Raw genomic sequence first — 20,829 nt, 5'->3', positions numbered from 1 at the left:
TCAGATATGTCCAAGCCAAAGTACCTGTTTCATGTGAAAGGGGGCACTCATAGTGCCTAGAAGCGGAAAGTATGGCCCCCGGCGCTCCTGTGCACTAAACGGGGGGCCACGTGTTGATTCTGGGGACAGCGGGGTGGTCTGCACCCCCTCTGGTAATGAGTATCGGGGCCTGCCCTTGGGGGCCCATGCCAAAACAGCACAGATGCGGTCTAGGGGCCCCCCATGCGTCACGACTGACCCTCCTGGGAGGGGGGCCACTAACAAAAAATTGTGTTGGGGGCATCCACACCCCTAGGGCAGTGGCCAGGGGAAAGGAACTCCCTTTCTGCCCCCCGTTCCCTGCAAGGCCGAAAGCAGCCGCCCTTGTCTGTAGGGCGGCTGCCAGAAGAGAACGGGGGGGAGGCCGCCACCTCTCCCAACGTGCGGTGCTCCTTTTCCGTAGGAGCCGGCGTGTGCCCCGGGGGCGCCTCCTATGGCGATCAGATCCCCAGGGGCACACCTAGGAGCATGCCGGCTCCAATCTCTGTTGTCACTGTGCCGCTTGTGGGCAACGCGCCAGGTCGCAACGGTGAAGTCCTACTACAACGCGCTTTCCACAGCGCGAGGGGCAATCTAGGTCGCAGCAGTGATGTTTCCAGCCCTGATAAGCGCTTCCAAAGCACGGGGCACAAGAATGAAGGTGCTCTCTGAAGCACCTGCACTATGGAAAAAGCACTCATGAGGCGCCATCTTCTCTCCAGGAAAGGGGGGCTGCCCTAGGCTCCAGGAGGGGCCCAGCCGCTCGCACTCTTCGTGCTGACGGCAGTTGCAGGGGTCAGGGGCCACAGCACCCTGCCCCTGGAGACAAGAAAAGCGGTGAAGCACAGGGCTGGCAGGCCCAACAACAGGTCAGCACAAGGGGTGCAGGTGATGGCAGTTCACCTCGTGACCAGGTAGGTCACAGGTTAGCACTGCAGCAGCAGTCCAAGGTGGTCCTGCTGAGTCCTCTCAACAGCGTCCTGTGTCCAGTTCCAGGTACGTTTCTGGAGTCCCAAGAATGTCTAAATTGTGGGGACAATTCCCCTGTACTTATACTAAGTTTACAGTGTGTTTCACAATGGAGAGGAGGTTCCAACCAGTTACAACTGGTTCTGGGAGTGGCCCTTCTCTCCTCCAGCACAGGCTCCAAACATCAATGGGGGGGTAAACAACCCTATTGTGAGAGGCCAGGGCACAGTCTTTACAAATGCAGGTGTGCCCACCTCTCCCTTCTCTCAGCCCAGGAAGACTATACAATATGTAGATGCACCTCTGTGACACCTCCACCCTCCCTGTGTACAGGCTGTCTGAAAAGTTTGCACAAAGCCCCAACTGTCAGTCTGCCCAGACGTGGATTGGAGTCAAGCTGCAAAAACACCAGAGTCATAAGCACAGATAAATGTTCACTTTCTTGAAGTGGCATTTCTGTAATAGTAATAAAATATACACCTACACCAGTAAGCAGCATTTCTCATCACTATCACAACCATAACAAACATGCCCATGCTACCCCTCATAAATCAGACAATACCCCTTACACATAAGGCAGGGCATTTCTAATGCAATACTATGAGAAGGCAGCACTCACAGCAGTGAGACACCAAGTTAGGCTGTTTGTCACTACCAGGATAGGGTACGCAACCTGGCACATGTCCTACCTTCTACATACATGGCATCCTGGCCATAGGGCTAGCTAGGGCGTACCTTAGGGGTGACTTACATGTACTAAAAGGGGAGTTCTGGGCCAGGTAAGTAGCTAGCAAGTAGCTGTGCTAGCAGGCCTGAGATAGGTTTGAAAGGCTACTTCAGTGGGTGGCGCAAGCAGAGCTGCAGGCCCACTAGTAGCATTTAATTTACAGGCCCTGGGTATAGGGATACCCCTTTACAAGGGACTTATAGGTAAATTAAATATGCCAATTAGGTATAAGCCAATCATACCAATTTTACAGGGGAGAGCACATGCACTTTAGCACTGGTTAGCAGTGAAAAAGTGCTCAGAGTAATAACGTCAGCCAACAAAGGTCAGAAAAATAAGGAGGCAAAAGGCAAAAAGTCTGGGGAAAGACCCTGTAAAAGGGCCAGGCCCAACATTATTCGTGATTGGTTTATCCATTATTGGAATATTTGATTTACTGGTAAGTCCCTAGTAAAGTGGCCCAGAACTGCCCTGCGCCTGTAAATCAAATGCTACTAGTGGGCCTGCAGCACTGATTGTGCCACCCACGAGTATCCCTGTAAACATGTCTCAGACCTGCTACTGCAGAGTGTGTGTGTGTAGTTTTTACCTGCCAGTTTGACCTGACAAGTGCACCCACTTGCCAGGCCCAAACCTTCCCTTTTACTACATGTAAGGCACCCCTAAGGTAGGCCCAAGGCAGCCCCATGGCCAGGGTGCAGTGTACTTAAAAGGTAGGATATGTACTTGTGTGTTTTACATTTCCTAATTGTGAAATACTGCTAAATTTAGTTTTCAATATTGCAAGGCCTATCCCTCCCATAGGATAACATAGGGATTGCCTTGAAATATCTTTTAAGTGCAGTTCCCCATTGGGAGCAGATAGAGATGGGGAGTTTAGGGTCTCTGAACTCACAATTTAAAAATACATCTTTTGGTAAATGTGGTTTTCAGGTTGCAAGTTTGAAAATGCCAGTTTTAGAAAGTACGCATTTTCTTGCTTAACCATTCTGTGCCTCTGCCTGGCTGTGGAATACACGTCTGGGTCAGACTGACAGTTGGGTTGTTTGTGAATCCACTCTAGACAGTCACACAAATGGAGCTGAGGTGTGTCCTGCACATACTGATAGGTCTTCCTATGCTAGAGTAGAGGGAGGAGCTGACACTTGCACTTGAATAGAGCCATGCCTTTCCTTACACTAAACAGTCTCCAACCCCCTGGAGTGTGTCTGGGGCCTGGCCTGGGCAAAGGCAGGATCTTGTCAACAACAGAGACTTTCCTTTGAAGTTTGCCTACTTCAAAGTAGGAAAGGGGGTATAAGTAGTGGACCCAAAACCCCAGACTTTTAGAACATTTCTGGATCAAGAGGATCCTCTGCCAAGGAGAAGAGCTGGAGAGCTGGAGGAGGAGTACTACCTCTTTGCTGTGTGTGCTTTCCTTGGTTGGCCTGCAGTTGCTGCTTCTGCCTTAAAAGAGAGCAAACGGTGAACTTTGCTGTGTATCTTGACTGAGAAAGTTCTCCAAGGGCTTGGAGTACAGCTTGCCTCCTGTTAGAAGTCTAAGGGATATCAAAGACTTTAGTTTCATCTGCCTACAGCACTGGGAACTGTGTGTTTTGTGTTGTTCAAGAAGAAAAAGCACTGCAACGCCGCCGCTACCTGCCCCGTGACCTGATGTCGCTGCACGTAGCCGCACGCCCCGCTTCGCACCACAACCCTGGTCTCACCGCCGCCACCACCTGATGCCGCTACCGAGCCACTGCTTGCACCATGACCTGTGGGCCTGCAGTCCGGCCTCGCCTTGCTCACACCGCAGCCTTGGCATCCCCGACACCGCTGCTCCTGCTGACACCGGCACTGCAGCCTGCACCGTGGCCTGTGGACACCGCTCATGAGGTACACAAAACACCGTTCCATCCCACACTGCAGTCCCGGATCACCGTCGCCAGCACCATCGACTCCAGTGTCGTCAACAGACGTCCCCGCATGCACAGCGAACCATGGGCACAGCACAGAGCCCACCTCGTGCTGCACCGCCAACTTGGTCCTACCGATGACAGCGTTTCAGCAACGGTGACGCCGTTAACCGCACCGTGACCTGGTGACAGCGCACCGCCCTGCTTCACACCGCAGCCCTGGTCTCACCGACGCCACTGGATGCTGTCACCGAGCCACTGCCTGCACTGTGACCTGTGGGCACCGCATGTTGCATTGTCCCACTTCGCACTGCAGCCCCCACGCCATCCACGCCAGCTCCTGACTTCATCAGCCCGGCGCTCGATCTGCAACGAAGATATCATGAGTAATGTGATCTGTGGGGTAATTAGCAGTGCATGCTGTCAAACAGCTCCTATTTGCAGAAAGAAGAGTTTTCATCTGTTTCCCTCCACGCACATATGCATACAGGGAAATATATGAAAATATTGCTCCCGCAAGCAGGGAGCTGCTTTTTAAACTAGCTCCCTGTTTGCGGGAGCAATGACGGTTCCCGCAGGAGTCGGTAGCTGGCTGGGACCACAGGGGCTTGAGGCTCCCCGTGCGGTCCCCCCAAAAAATTAAAATATAAACCGTCATTTCTGTGCTTTTCTTTCTTTTCAACTTCAAATATTTAAGGTACATAACAAAAGGTTAGCAAACACTTTTTACTTGACAAATGCATCTTTCTTTTCAATTTGTCAGAAAATATCTAATTCCAAGTATATGATTCATCAAAAAGTCTAAAAAGCACCCCCCCCTCTCAACTCATAATGGGATGGAAGAGAGAGAGACAGAGTTATTTCAATAGTCTCTCCGTACAATGATGCAGGGTTGGGTGATTATAGAGGGTTGACTACAGCGAGTGGCCACACCCAACACCCACCCCGCATGGCCGAAGCGTATGCAAGACCGGGGACTGGGTGGATATACGCGCTTGGCTGCAGGGCCTGACCACAAGCCAGGCCCTGCGGCCAAACCCTGCCACACACAGCCTTCGACCATGTGCAGGTTTGGGTGGATATAGAAGGTTGGCTGCAGGGACTGGCCAATGGCTAGGCCCTGTGGCCAATCCCCGGCAGTGGTTGGATTAACATATAGTAATTAAAATTACTTTACTTAAAAAAATAGAAATTCACTGAAAAAAAACAAAGGTTGCAGGGACCTTACAGTTAGGTTCTAAATTTACTCGCACAAAACCATAAAAATTCAACAGTTATAGTTATAGTTATCTCAAGTAACTATAACTTGTGCCCTAAGGTAACTATAACTCACACCTTCGTCATGCACTGCTAATTACCCCACAAATTTCAGGACTCATGACATCGTTGAAAATATCATTGCTAACATCAATGTAACATTTGCAGTAAATCTTTTGAGGAAAAAACTGTGCATTGTGGGAGCGCGAGTTATATTGGATTAGTCTAGTACCAGAGATAGGAACAATGGTAAGGATAGGAACTATTGCATGACATCATAAAAGACCGTGGTTTTCTTGATCCATGGTGCTTGACACACCTCAAGGACAAATAGTACAGTTTCACATAATGTGCACATACAAGTCTACGATAGACTACTTTCTCACTTCACACTCAGATCTGCCACTATTCTTCAAATCTTCCATCCTGGAGGTCAGGGTTTCAAATCAATCACTGGCTCAAGTGGTAGATTATGACTATAGCATGATACAAATTACTGGCAGAAAAAAAGACACTGAGAGACCATTTCAATAGATACATAAGTTTGAACAAAGTTTTGGTGTCATTCGCATAAGCGATTTTGGAAAATCTACCATAAGAGAGGACCTGATGACAGACTCAGCAATGGATAAACACAGGTTGCTAGATTAACAGATAGATTGGAAGGAGTAATTAGATTTGCCACGAAAATTATTCAATGTGCGACTAAAGCTGAAAAAGTTGAGGCTACTCAAGGGAAAAATATTTAACCTTAACATGTGACTAACATCAAGAGTTAAATATGCCCTAAGCAGGTATGTAGCTTTGGGGGGTGGTGTTTGGGGTTGACACCCCCCAAATAAATGCATTTTTGGCCTAAGCGCTGAGACTTTGGGCCCTGAATCGTGTATCCTAGGCCTTTGTTGGTTTTTCTCTTTGTTCTTATTTGAATAAAAGGTCTTAACGTAATATTATATCTTTAATCAGGAACTTAGACAGAGGCCCACCTAATACAAATAGGAATTGAACTTGTTCCTCAATGGAACGATGTATCCCAAACCTTGGTCGTCTCATCCCTTCACCCTTTGGCATACTGTTGTTCAGTCAGTAAATTTGCAATTCACCCCCCTAAATCTCACTGACTAAGCTACGGCCCTGGCCCTAAGGCGTTCTCTGTAGTGCCACTGTGAGCACGGTGATAGGACAGGGCCTCTTTGCCAGCACAACTGAAGAAATGACTCCAGTAGCTTTGTTACCCAGCTGGTTAAAATAAAGGAAACTTTTGCAACCTATTTTCAGGTGTGTAACTTGGTCCGTAAGATTGGTGGGCGGGGGTGTAAGCTTCAACTTTCCCAACAATCACCTTGGCATATTTTGTTAAAATACATTATGAGAAGCAGGACACGAGGGGGGCTTAAGAGGCAGTGGAAAAAGAGAGTAGTGTCTATTGCTAGCAGTACTTAAAACACAATAGTTTTCAGACTGACCAAGTTTTAAGGCAGAGACAAGAGAGAGTGTGTGTGTATTTGTCCGTGTGTGCATTGTAGGAGGCTGGCCTGGCTTGTAGTGGGTACTAGAGGTACTTACACCTTGTGCCAGGTCCAGTTATCCCTTATTAGTGTAGAAGAGGTGTTTCTAGCAGCTAAGGCTGATAGAAGGTAGCTATGGCAAAGCAGCTTAGGCTGAACTAGGAGACATGTAAAGCTCCTACTATACCACTTATATCATATGCACAATATCATAAGAAAACACAATACACAGAGTTACTAAAAATAAAGGTACTTTATTTTTATGACAATATGCCAAAAGTATCTCAGTGAGTACCCTCAGTAAGAAGGTGATATATATACACAAGTTATATGTACACAAACCAAAATTAGGTAAGTAATAGCAAGAAAAGTAATGCAAACAGTGTGGAATTACAATAGGTTGCAATAGGCAAGCATAGGTATAGGGGCAACACAAACCATATACTCCAAAAGTGGAGTGCGAACCACAAATGGACCCCAGACCTATGTGAGCTTGTAGAGGGTCGCTGGGACTGTAAGCAAACAGTAAGGGTTAGAAAAATACCCCACCCCAAGACCCTGAAAAGTAGGAGTAAGGTGTACCTACTACCACCAGAGAGCACAGAAGTCGTGATAGGGGAATTCTGCAGGAAGAACACACACCAGCAGTGCACTGACAACGGATTTCTGGACCTGAGTACCTGTAAGACAAGGGGACCAAGTCCAATAGTCGCGACAGTGTCGAGAGGGGGCAGGAGCCCAGGAAATGCCAGCTGAATGTGCAAGGAAGCTGCCACTGGTTGGAAGAAGCTTGGAGTTCTGCAAGAAAGAAGAGGACTAAGAACTTCTCCTTTGGAAGACGGATGTCCCACGTCGCGATAAAGCTTGCACAGCTGTTCCCACGCAGAAAGACCGCAAACAAGCCTTGCTAGCTGCAAGGCTCACGGTAGAGGTTTTTGGGTGCTGCAGGGGCCCAGGAGGGACCAGGATGTCGCCACTTGGAGGAGGAGACAGAGGGGGTGTTCAACAACTCAGAGAGCCCTCACAGAAGCAGGCAGCACCCGCAGAAGTACCCCAACAGGCACTTGGAAGTAAAGTGAACCGGAGTCCACGCGAAGTCACAAAAGGGAGTCCCTCGACACCGGAGGACAACTCAGAAGGTTGTGCACTGTAGGACGGAGTGCTGGGGACCCAGGCCTGGCTGTGCACGAAGGAAATCCTGGAAGAGTGCACAGGAGCCGGAGCAGCTGCAAATTACGAGGTACACAGCTTTGCAGTCTAGCGTGGGGAGGCACTTGGACAGAGTTGCTGTGTTCCAGGGACCACGCTCGTCAGGATGAGAGGGGTCCCAGAGGACCAGTGATGCAGTCTTTTGGTGCCTGCGTTAGCAGGGGGAAGATTCCGTCGACCCACAGGAGATTTCTTCGGAGCTTCTGGTGCAGGGTGAAGGCAGGCTACCCCCAGAGCATGCACCACCTGGAAACAGTCGAGAAAGCCGGCAGGATTAGGCGCTACAATGTTGCTGGTAGTCGTCTTGCTACTTTGTTGCGGTTTTGCAGGCGTCCTGGAGCAGTCAGCGGTCGATCCTTTGGTAGAAGGTGAAGAGGGAGATGCAGAGGAACTCTGGTGAGCTCTTGCATTCGTTATCTAAAGAATTCCCCAAAGCAGAGACCCTAAATAGCCAGAAAAGGAGGTTTGGCTACCAAGGAAGGATGATTGGGACCAAGAGAGGTAAGAGCCTATCAGAAGGAGCCTCTGACGTCACCTGCTAGCACTGGCCACTCAGAGCAGTCCAGTGTGCCCCCAACACCTCTGTTTCCAAGATGGCAGAGGTCTGGGACACACTGGAGGAGCTCTGGGCACCTCCCCTGGGAGGTACTGGTCAGGGGAGTGGTCACTCCCCTTTCCTTTGTCCAGTTTCGCCCCAGAGCAGGGCTGGGGGATCCCTGAACCGGTGTAGACTGGCTTATGCAGAGATGGGCACCATCTGTGCCCATCAAAGCATTTCCAGAGGCTGGGGGAGGCTACTCCTCCCCAGCCCTTCACACCTATTTCCAAAGGAAGAGGGTGTAACACCCTCTCTCAGAGGAAATCCTTTGTTCTGCCTTCCTGGGCCAGGGCTGCCTGGACCCCAGGAGGGCAGAAACCTGTCTGAGGGGTTGGCAGCAGCAGCAGCTGCAGTGGAGACCCCGGAAAGGCAGTTTGGCAGTACCCGGGCTCTGTGCTAGAGACTCGGGGGATCATGGAATTGTCACCCCAATACCAGAATGGTATTGGGGTGACAATTCCATGATATTAGACATGTTACATGGCCATGTTCGGAGTTACCATTGTGACGCTATACATAGGTAGTGACCTATGTATATTGCACACGTGTAATGGTGTCCCCGCACTCACAAAGTCTGGGGAAATTGCCCTGAACGATGTGGGGACACCTTGGCTAGTGCCAGGGTGCCCACACACTAAGTAACTTTGCACCCAACCTTCACCAGGTGAAGGTTAGACATATAGGTGACTTATAAGTTACTTATGTGCAGTGGTAAATGGCTGTGAAATAACATGGACGTTATTTCACGCAGGCTGCAGTGGCAGGCCTGTGTAAGAATTGTCTGAGCTCCCTATGGGTGGCAAAAGAAATGCTGCAGCCCACAGGGATCTCCTGGAACCCCAATACCCTGGGTACCTCAGTACCATATACAAGGGAATTATATGGGTGTACCAGTATGCCAATGTTAATTGGTAAATTTAGTCACTAGCCTGTAGTGACAAATTTGGAAAGCAGAGAGAGCATAACCACTGAGGTTCTGGTTAGCATAGCCTCAGTGAGACAGTTAGACACCACACAGGGAACACATATAGGCCACAAACATATGAGCACTGGGGTCCTGGCTAGCAGGATCCCAGTGGCACATAACAAACACACTGACAACATAGGGTTTTCACTATGAGCACTGGGCCATGGCTAGCAGGATCCCAGTGAGACAGTGAAAACACCCTGACATATACTCACAAACAGGACAAAAGTTGGGGTAACAAGGCTAGAAAGAGGCTACTTTCCTACACAACCTCCCCCCCCAAACGAAGGACAATAAGGCTAACCTTGGCCAGTTGAGTCTTTATTGTCTAAGTGGTGATAAGTGGAGAGTAGCTCTGCAATAGACTGGTTACTCCCTTTATCATCCACTATATGGTTACTTCCCTGTGGGGATGTAAACCACCCTGTTTGAAGTTTTTTAGCTAGCCAACAATGTGAAGATATATTCTCAGAGTTCCTATCAGTAAGTTTTAGTTTAGAACAGTGAGAATTGTCCATTGGACCTATTTCTAGTGATGAGAATGCCAGACAGGGATGCTATCTCAGTAAAGCCATAGCTGGGCAAAAACTTTGTCCGTATGGCAGTAAGAGAGAACAGGGATGCTGTTTCTCTTGTTTTGGAGCAGGGCAGGGATGCTGTCCTATGAGCTCCACACTAGGGCAGGGCTGCTGTCCTAAGTGTTTTGAGGCAGTGCAGGGTTGCTGCACTAACGTTTCTCTGGGAGGGTTGGAGGGATGCTCCATGTTAACTAAAATGGTGGACTTTTTTCTCACCAATATTAGTTATCCCACAGAGAGGCACTTCCACCTCAGGGAGTACAGCTGTGCCAGCTGATGGTTCCCTTGGTACAGGTGCCACTCCAGGAGAGGTTTCTCCTACCACAGGAATGGTATCCTGAATGGCAGGGTGGGTAGGGGATACTGTGATGCCCTTTTTACTTGTTGTTGGAGAAGGATCCTGAGTTTTCAGGCCTGTTCCTCTCCTTTGCTTTTTCATTTCTGTAGAAATGAGAGGAAGCAATTCCTCAGGGATACCCAGCATGGCTGCATGGGTATGAAACTCTACCTCAGCCCAACCTGAGGTCTCTAGGTCATTACCTAAGAGACAGTCTACAGGTAAGCTAGGTGACACTACCACCTGCTTAGGGCCAGTAACTCCACCCCAACTAAGCTGAACTATAGCTAAGGGAAGAAACTTAGTGGAGTTATGGACATCAATAATCTTGTACTGTTGTCCAATGATATGTTGTTCAGGAGACACTAGGTTTTCAGTCACCAAAGTGATACTGGCACCTGTGTCCCTGTAGGCCTGGGCCTCAACACCATTTATTGCAACTGTCTGCCTGTACTTATCCATTGTAAGGGGACAAGCAGCCAGTATGGCAAGGCCAATGCCACTAGGTGTGACAGAAACTGTCTTGGGACTGACTACCCCAGTTTCTATGATGGACCCATAAGTCAACCCAACTACACCCTTACTTTGACTGTTGCCAGCAGTCCCACCACTATTACCACTACTGCTAGGGGCACTAGAGTTTGATGTATTAGTGGTGGTTGGCTCAGGGGTGCAGAGGTGTTCCCACGCAGAAAGACCGCAAACAAGCCTTGCTAGCTGCAAGGGTCGCAGTAGAGGTTTTTGGGTGCTGCAGGGGCCCAGGAGGGACCAGGATGTCGCCACTTGGAGGAGCTACAATGTTGCTGGTAGTCGTCTTGCTACTTTGTTGCGGTTTTGCAGGCGTCCTGGAGCAGTCAGCGGTCGATCCTTTGGTAGAAGGTGAAGAGGGAGATGCAGAGGAACTCTGGTGAGCTCTTGCATTCGTTATTTAAAGAATTCCCCAAAGCAGAGACCCTAAATAGCCAGAAAAGGAGGTTTGGCTACCAAGGATGGAGGATTGGCTACCAAGAGAGGTAAGAGCCTATCAGAAGGAGCCTCTGACAACACCTGCTGGCACTGGCCACTCAGAGCAGTCCAGTGTGCCCCCAACACCTCTGTTTCCAAGATGGCAGAGGTCTGGGACACACTGGAGGAGCTCTGGGCACCTCCCCTGGGAGGTACTGGTCAGGGGAGTGGTCACTCCCCTTTCCTTTGTCCAGTTTCGCGCCAGAGCAGGACTGGGGGATCCCTGAACCAGTGTAGACTGGCTTATGCAGAGATAGGCACCATCTGTGCCCATCAAAGCATTTCCAGAGGCTGGGGGAGGCTACTCCTCCCCAGCCCTTCGCACCTATTTCCAAAGGGAGAGGGTGTAACACCCTCTCTCAGAGGAAATCCTTTGTTCTGCCTTCCTGGGCCAGGGCTGCCTGGACCCCAGGAGGGCAGAAACCTGTCTGAGGGGTTGGCAGCAGCAGCAGCTGCAGTGGAGACCCCGGAAAGGCAGTTTGGCAGTACCTGGGTTCTGTGCTAGAGACCCGGGGGATCATGGAATTGTCCCCCCAATACCAAAATGGAATTGGGGTGACAATTCCATGATCTTAGAAATGTTACATGGCCATGTTCGGAGTTTCCATTGTGACGCTATACATAGGTAGTGACCTATGTATAGTGCAAGCGTGTAATGGTGTCCCCACACTCACAAAGTCTGGGGAAATTGCCCTGAACGATGTGGGGGCACTTTGGCTAGTGCCAGGGTGCCCACACACTAAGGGGGTGATTCTAACATTGGCGGGCGGCGGAGGCCGCCCGCCAATGTTCCCCCGACAAAATACCGCTCCGCGGTCACAAGACCGCTGAGGGTATTTTGAGATTTGCCCTGGGCTGGCGGGCGGCCGCCAAAAGGCCGCCCGCCAGCCCAGGGCAAATCTACCTTCCCACGAGGACGCCGGCTCCGAACGGAGCCGGCGTAGTGGGAAGGTGCGACGGGTGCAGTTGCACCCGTCGCGTATTTCAGTGTCTGCTTTGCAGACACTGAAATACTTTGCGGGGCCCTCTTATGGGGGCCCCTGCAGTGCCCATGCCATTGGCATGGGCACTGCAGGGGCCCCCAGGGGCCCCGCGGCACCCCCTACCGCCATCCTGTTCCTGGCGGGAGACCCGCCAGGAACAGGATGGCGGTAGGGGGTGTCAGAATCCCCATGGCGGCGGAGCGCGCTCCGCCACCATGGAGGATTCCCCCGAGCAGCGGAAAGTCGGCGGGAGACCGCCGACTTTCCGTTTCTGACCGCGGCTGAGCCGCCGCGGTCAGAATGCTCGAGGGAGCACCGCCAGCCTGTTGGCGGTGCTCCCGTGGTCGGTGACCCTGGCGGTCACCGGCCGCCAGGGTCAGAATGACCCCCTAAGTAACTTTGCACCCAACCTTCACCAGGTGAAGGTTAGACATATAGGTGACATATAAGTTACTTATGTGCAGTGGTAAATGGCTGTGAAATAACATGGATGTTATTTCACGCAGGCTGCAGTGGCAGGCCTGTGTAAGAATTGTCAGAGCTCCCTATGGGTGGCAATTGAAATGCTGCAGCCCGAGGGGTCTCCTGGAAGCCCAATACCCTGGGTACCTCAGTACCATATACAAGGGAATTATATGGGTGTACCAGTATGCCAATGTGAATTGGTAAATTTAGTCACTAGCCTGTAGTGACAAATTTGGAAAGCAGAGAGAGCATAACCACTGAGGTTCTGGTTAGCAGAGCCTCAGTGAGACAGTTAGGCACCACACAGGGAACACATATAGGCCACAAACTTATGAGCACTGGGGTCCTGGCTAGCAGGATCCCAGTGGCACATAACAAACACACTGACAACATAGGGTTTTCACTATGAGCACGGGGCCCTGGCTAGCAGAATCCCAGTGAGACAGTGAAAACACCATGACTTATACTCACAAACAGGCCAAAAGTGGGGGTAACAAGGCTAGAAAGAGGCTACTTTCCTACATGCATGTAAAAATCCATGGCGAAATCCGACAGACATCTCACTATACCCTACTGAAAACAGCTGGACCCTACTATTTACCATAGAATACATTTTTAGGAGTGTGTACACCCCCAAACAACCCCCCTGAAGCTATACCCCTGACTATTTTCGTTGCCTATATTACTTGGATAGTATTGATACTTATTAGATGGAGAGTTCACAGTACAGGAGCTGCTACAAGTGATAACGGAACTGCCACACAGTAAATCGCCAAGAGACGGTAACCTTCCAGGTGAAAATGACAGAGCTAAGAAGACTCAGATCACTCCCTCTACTGCACAAGATATTCAACAAAATGGAGACCAAGGGTAGAAATAAGCTGGGCAAACACCTTCTAAAATGCGCCAGACCCATTTCCCTTATAAGTATAGACAAGAGTCCATATGTGAACATTTTAGCCAACTGGCTTGTTCCAGTGACACAGTGTGCACGGGACCCACATATGGGCATACCCATCCCACTTAGGGCGACACACTAAAGTATACAAAAAATAATGGGCAGTATGTTTGATTAATCTCAACCACTGGTAATTACTCAGGGCCTCATCCCAGTCCTCTGTACAAAAGGTGGCATTTTCTGCTGCTCTTGGTCCTATGCACACAGAACTGCTTTCTTGGCTATCCTTGATTTCACAAGGTTCTGTGTCCTGTGCTTGGGATTTAAAATGGCACAGAACAAGGCAAGAACTTGATCAATGCAAATGAGAGGAGCCGGACGTGAGTGGAGCAATATGGAGGCACGAGGAGGTGAGACCAGGGTGTTAAAAAGATATCTACAATTTGTATTTTATTTTATTTCCTATGTATGTAATTGATACATTCGACTCCAGAGTGATTACATGAGCTTGTCCGCGATTTGTGGGAACATGTTAATGTACGGAGCCGCTTTCACTGTTTTACGCCTCTTGGCAACCTACACAGGTTTTTTGGTGCACGGCTCCTTCCGCAACCAATCTGATCTTATACAGCCTTTGAAATTTTACTCTAAGGTTCAGGGAGTGCTGCTGAGTGTGGAGACGGGTAGAGATGGTGGAGCTGGTGAGTGGAAGAAGTAAACTGGTTGATAGACCGAGCGGTCCTTAGTCAGCTTGTCAACAGCAGGTACCAGCAGATGTTAGGTCTGCTCATCAGCTCTTCTACTTTTATAGCTTTTACAAAGTTAAATATTAATATCATCTGCTAAAATATATTTCTGTATTGACAATGGTGAAGGCTCCGATCAGAAGAGGAAGAGAGATGTGCCTTTTTTATTCTTCAGAAAGGAAAAATATCCCAGTTAACAAATCATGGAGAAGGTGGGAAATGACAAGGTATAATTGAGGTACGTAAGATCTACGACTAGTAGTAATCCTCTGAAAAAGCAAAGAAGTGAGATGACAAAACAGATTCCAAAAGTCATTGGTCGGTGGATTAGGGGGCCCGGGATCCAGGATCCGGGAGGAGCTGCCCATCAGAGGGAAATGATTATAATGGCGCAGCAGCAAAAACAAAGAGCTGCACAACTTAATACCCGGAGGAAATCTTGCTGTGGGTTTTAGTGAACAGCGAGAAAGTGGGACTCAAACAGCAGTAAATGAAAAGGGATGAAGCTTTTGTTTGTAATGATGATGAGCAAAACTGCGCTGAATTAAAGGCCATTAGGCAATAAGAATATTCGTTAAGCAAATTAAAGTATCAAACAATAGGCTACGTTGCTAAAAAAAACAACAAATAAATAAAGATGTATTGCCATTACCAAAGGCACTGCTGTGGGAAATACTGATGGGACTCAAGATCTGCAGAAGACAGGAGGGAGCGTGCACGAAAACAAATGTGGTATGTAAGGTCTATCAGGAATAGAAAATAGACTATTTGCTCCAATGGACAGTAAGATGACAGTGGAGATGGAAGTGCAGTGCAATATTACAGAGCCGCAAGGCCTCAGCTTGCTTAGAAATAACCAGGATGTTTTGCTATCGTTCCCCAATAATGAAATGACGGGGAAAACCTATCGAGAAAAATATCTCCCTCTTTGGAATGGAACTTAGATACTGATTGCCATCTAGTTAGCAGCAAAACAATCAAGTAGAAGCCCAAATAGAAGACACACATAGGGATCAAAGTGAGATGACACTGTGTCCAATGATATTAGGACTTTTAGAAATTCGTAGGAATACAGGAAGTCAATCAGCTACGAGAGAAAGAAGCAAGGTAAATGGAAGTGTCCTTTTACATCAACCAATCATAAAAAGAGAAAGAGTCTCTTGGCCTTACATATCATCTTTCCTATTGGTAAACTCCCTGTTAACCTCAGAGGACTTTTTGCCACTATCGAAGCTTGGAAGAAAAAAGTACATGAACTACAGTAACTGACTCAGTGTGAGGTCTCCAATGTTGATGGCAATCCAGTATAGTATGGAATCGATTCTTTGACTCATAGAGAAATATGTTATTGATTTGGGTCAGAATATTTATACATTAAAATAAATTCTGCAGGCAATGGTGGACCAAAAGGCAACGAATATCAATAATGATATCAGCAGCCAAAAAGATAGTGGTATTAAGATAAAGGAAAAGAACAGGGAAGAATTAAAGAGCTGATTCTTGAGTAACAGAAACGAAGAGCAAACAGTCTCTGTTACTGAGAAACCATCTGGCTTGGGAAAAAAAAGATGATTCAAGGAGGAACGAGGAGTAACACTGAAGTGCAATCACAGAATAGTTCCAATACTACAATTAAGAAAATGAGGTAAACGAGAAATTTAAGCAGGGGCTCATATTTGCAAAAAGTAATCATAGAGTAAAAGGATAAGCTAAGTATCCAAAAAAGGGGCCAGGAATCAAGAGATTCAAAGAAAATCGATTGTATAACATAAACAGCAACTACAGCTCAATTAAATCCCTTGCAAGTAAATTCTCGCCAACAAAAATAAAAGGACCTGAATAGGTTGGATCAATTAACTTCATAATCCCTAATCTTGAAATCAGTGTAAATGAGTGTGACTCCTCAAAACAAAACCTGCCTAAAGGAAAATAGTTTTGTAAGCAAACTTCTCAAACTAATATTGGAATCACAGAGGAAAATTCAAGTAGGAAAAGTGCAAGTAAGTGCAGATTTGTCGAGCGCGCTATCACCCAGAAGGTTATCCTGACATTCAACAGGTGTCAGTCTAGCTACGCCTAGGTCTAGTGGCACTACTTGTAAAGCCAGATCTTAAGCTTCTTTCAGAATTCATGAAGTTAGGAGGAGGTTCTTATGTGTAGTGGCAGGTCATTCCACACTTTAGGAGCGATGTGGAAGAAGGCTTGACTGCCAGATCTGATTCTCTGTATGTGTGGGATTTGTGCAATTAGGAGTTTAGATGAGCTAAAGTGTCTGCAAGGTTTGTGAAAGGAGATGCAATTATTGAGTTATGCAGGGCCAATATTATGTAGTGCCTTTAAAGTGCATGAGTTGTGCTCACTTGTGAATGGGGAGCCAGTGCAGCTCCTTCAGGTGTGGAGTGACGTGAGTGCAGCGAGGAAGGTTGAAAATTATTCAGGTCACTTCTAAATAGTCTGCAGCCTTCTGGTGAGTTTTTGTTGATCCCGGCATAGAGAGTTTTACCATAGTTCAGCTTGCTTGCGACCACAGCATGTGTGACATTTTCTGGGTGCTGATTAGGAGCCATTTGAAAATCTTCCTCAGCATCTTCAAGCTATGGAGCCATGAGGAGGTGAAGGCATTGACTTAGGTGGTCATATCAAGTTTGCTGTCGATAACAATCCCAAGGTTCCTGGCGTGGGTGTCAGTCCTAGCTCTGTTGGCCACCAGTTGGAGTCCCATAGTGATGTGCTCTTTTCAATGTTTAGCTTTGGAAAGTTGGTCTTCATCCAGTGGGTGGTTTCAGTCATGCAGGCATTGAACTTGATCAGGGTACTGGGCGTCTTGTTCGTGAGGAAGAGAATAAGTTGTGTGTCGTCGAAGTAGGAGAGGATGCTGATGTTGTGAGAGCGGATGATGCTGGCTACAGAGATCATGTATGCTCTGAAGAGGGTTGGAATCAGGGAGGATCCTTCTGGAACTCCGCAGATGAGATTGCAAGCGTTCGACATGTACATTGCCAGACTAAATGACTGGGTCCTTGTTCTGCTTTCCCTCTTATCTCATATCCGAGCTTACAGAACCTCTCTGGAATGCACTTCTGAGTTTAAAGAAGACATTTATTGTTGTTAATTCCCCACCCACAAGTTCCTGAGAGACGAAATTAGCAGATTGGAAGCACACGTTTAAAAGTAGTCGCAGCAATGAAAGCAAAATATATCAAAGTACTTCTCAGTTGCAATGTACACAGCAAATATAGGTGATTATAGTATAACATAACTGCAAAGCAAAGCATACAAGTCACAATTCATCACCGTATGGGCAAGTAGGGCCTATATTCAGATTCATCTTTCTGGGGTCTGCAAGTTGATGACTCCAGTCAACTGCGAGAAAGAGATTCTCCACCCAAACGGGAGACGGGCAACTGACGTCTAGTTCCCGTCTGAAGTCAAGCAGATTCAAATCTAACTCACTGTAGCCCAGAGTCATCCTCAAAAGCAAACTCAGTGTGAGAGCCAAAGAACCTTGGAGAGCGGCCAATTCTCCTGAGCTCTTCGTTCTCAGACTGGATTGCGAGGTAAACACAAAATCTACGTGCTCTTATCAGCTAAGGTCTGGTGTGAAGAAAACAGCTTGGTCCATCTTGTGGAAAAACACAGCTTGGAAAAACACAGACATCTCTAATGTCTCAACTGCAATGTCTTACTCCACGTTAAAGCCAATAGGCAGCTAACCTAAATATCAAATGTAATATCTAATGTCATGTCAAAGCCAATAGGCAGCTAAACTGAATACAGAATGTAATGGCTAATGCTGTGTCAAAGCCAATAGGCAGCTAACCTAAATATCAAATGTAATGTCTAATGTCATGTCAAAGCCAATAGGCAGCTAAGCTGAATACAGAATGTAATGGCTAATGCCATGTCAAAGCCAATAGGCAGCTAAACTGAACAAAACATATAGGGGGTCATTCTGACCGCCGGGGCCAGGGTCGGCGGGAGCACCGCCGACAGACCGGCGGTGCCCCGCAGGGCATTCTGACCGCGGCGGTTCGGCCGCGGTCAGATGCGCGAAACCGGCGGTTTCCCGCTGCCCTGCAGAATCCTCCATGGCGGCGGAGCGCGCTCCGCCGCCATGGGGATTCTGACACCCCCTACTGCCATCCTGTTCCTGGCGGGTGTCCCGCCAGGAACAGGATGGCGGTAGGGGGTGCCGCGGGGCCCCTGGGGGCCCCTGCAGTGCCCATGCCAATGGCATGGGCACTGCAGGGGCCCCCGTAAGAGGGCCCCACAAAGTATTTCAGTGTCTGCTATGCAGACACTGAAATACGCGACGGGTGCCACTGCACCCGTCGCACCTTCCCACTACGCCGGCTCAATTCTGAGCCGGCGTCCTCGTGGGAAGGTTGATTTGCCCTGGGCTGGCGGGCGGCCTTTTGGCGGCCGCCCGCCAGCCCAGGGCAAATCCCAAAATACCCTCAGCGGTCTTTCGACCGCGGAGCGGTATTTTGGTGGGGGAACTTTGGCGGGCGGCCTCCGCCGCCCGCCGAAGTTAGAATCACCCCCATAATGTGCTACTGGTGAACATTGAGCAACTAATATGCACAGTGGTGAAACACAAAATCATTGGTCAAACACAATTAATAGCATCACATTCCACCCTATGACCAATGAATTTTTGTTTCACATACCTCTTATTTCAAACAAAAACAAAAAAACAAAAACATCAATACAAAAAAAACATTGTAAGCAAATCAGATTTGAATGAAAGCAATGGAAGTGGATTAACATATTGATCTCATAACCTTTCACATCAGATACATCTACACAGAAGAGACTGAAACATATATACTCTGACTGAACAGTGTCTCTAAAACAGCAAGTTGATATAGCATGAGTTCTACTCATGTAAAGGTGCACGGTCCACCTGAAAGGTTTGCTGGCGAAAGTCAGAGTTTCACACGAAAAAACACAGACAGTTAACTGTTAAGGTTGCTTAGTTCCAGTGGAAGAACTTAATCAAACAAGTTGAACTTGAACAGAAGGCGCCAGTTGCGCAAAATGGATCCATGGTGCTTGTACTTTACTCAGTCAGGTTCAGGTTGGGGGTTCGGTCCCTCCCCTGACCCCACACGCACACACCCGAAGGGAGACCACACAGCACACTCATGGTCAGTGGCGAAACGTGGTAGGATCTGCAAAAGAAAAAAGTATGACTTTTTTTGCAAATAACATATGTCATCTGAAATGTGCCCTTCCTCTTCCTTTCCCTGTTTTATAATCACCAGGACGTTTTTGGGGCCCTTTGTTATGATTTCTGCAGGTTCTGGAGGGTCACTTAGGGCTTCAACCCACACCTCAGCACTGACGTTTTTATCTGCTGCACCACAGCTTCCCTTTCCTTGCACTGTTAGAAGGGCTGGGGCAGACTCCTTCTTTACCAAACCTCCATTCACTGCATGTTTGACAAGTTGGGCCATTCTGTCTCCAATTTGTACGAATGAATCAGATTATTTTCTAGGTATCAGCATCATTTTGATTTCTCCTAGGTAATCTGCAGCAATCATTCCCCCTAAAATCTGATCAATTTGCCATATCTGTCCTGGTAACTTTCCTCTCTCCAACTGCTCTGTGACTGCTTGTGGGACAGATTTCTCTTGTGCGTGCTGCACAGTTTTTATCAAACCTAGGGGAATGTGCATCTCTCTAATCTCTGCCCACCTGTAAGTGGCTTTTTCTCCCAGCTGTCCACATTTCTGGTGCACCCACTTAGCCATCCCCACTAAGTCAGAATTCTGGGTGGACACTTCAGACTCTGAATTTTTCTCTTTAACATCTGCAAGGGAATTGAACCAGTTATGTACAAGCCATGTGGAAAACCAAACGGCTAAACCATTGGCAGTGAACCAAGAATCAGCGTAAAAATGAGACATCTCAAGCAGCTCTTGCTTTAAAGTCTTACACACATTGTACACGCTGTTCCTTCTCCTGTGCTAAAAAACAGCTCTTCAGTAACTGGATTGTAATCATTAGTCAAACAAGCATGCTTTTTATCCTCAGGGGACACAAATTAAAATGGTGCACTCAATTTCACTGGTGACTCTTTTACCTGTGGTACTCCCTGCACCCTCTCCACATCCTGAAAAGGGTCTTGTGACACCTGTTCATGTAGGGCTGCAGTGACTCTAGCCCTGTCTTGCAGGGGCACTCTTTTCTTCCCCTGTTCCTGATTTACATGTAAATCAGTGTTTCCCTCTTGCACTGCGCATAAACCTAAATTCTGAATTATTTCATTTGCCAAATTAAAAGCGCGCAGCTGCTTATATTTTTTCCTAGTGACTTTATACCAAAGTGTTAGGATTTCACTCAAATGAGGGCTATACTTTTTCCAAAAATCAAACAAGCTAATGAAACTCAGTGTCTCTTGCTTAGTGCAAACAGTAAGAAACTCTAAAATCTTTTGTTTTACTTGTGCCAGTAACTGCACATTTTGCTCTGCCATGTAATGAATTTTTCTTTGCAGAAGCGGTCTGTCAATAACATTCTGAGCTCTGTTCTCCGTGTTATCAGTTAAGGAATGCACTTCAACTACCAAAAACTGAGGGGTATTTTGTTTTATGCCCCGTACACACGGAGGCTCAGACTGGCTCACAGCTATCTTAACCCCCTCATTACTGGAATTGGAAAAGC

The sequence above is a fragment of the Pleurodeles waltl genome, chromosome 4_1 (assembly GCF_031143425.1).
Source record: "Pleurodeles waltl isolate 20211129_DDA chromosome 4_1, aPleWal1.hap1.20221129, whole genome shotgun sequence".
NCBI lineage: Eukaryota > Metazoa > Chordata > Amphibia > Caudata > Salamandridae > Pleurodeles > Pleurodeles waltl.
The sequence above is the reverse complement of the archived record's forward strand: the minus strand, read 5'-3'. Positions refer to the sequence as shown.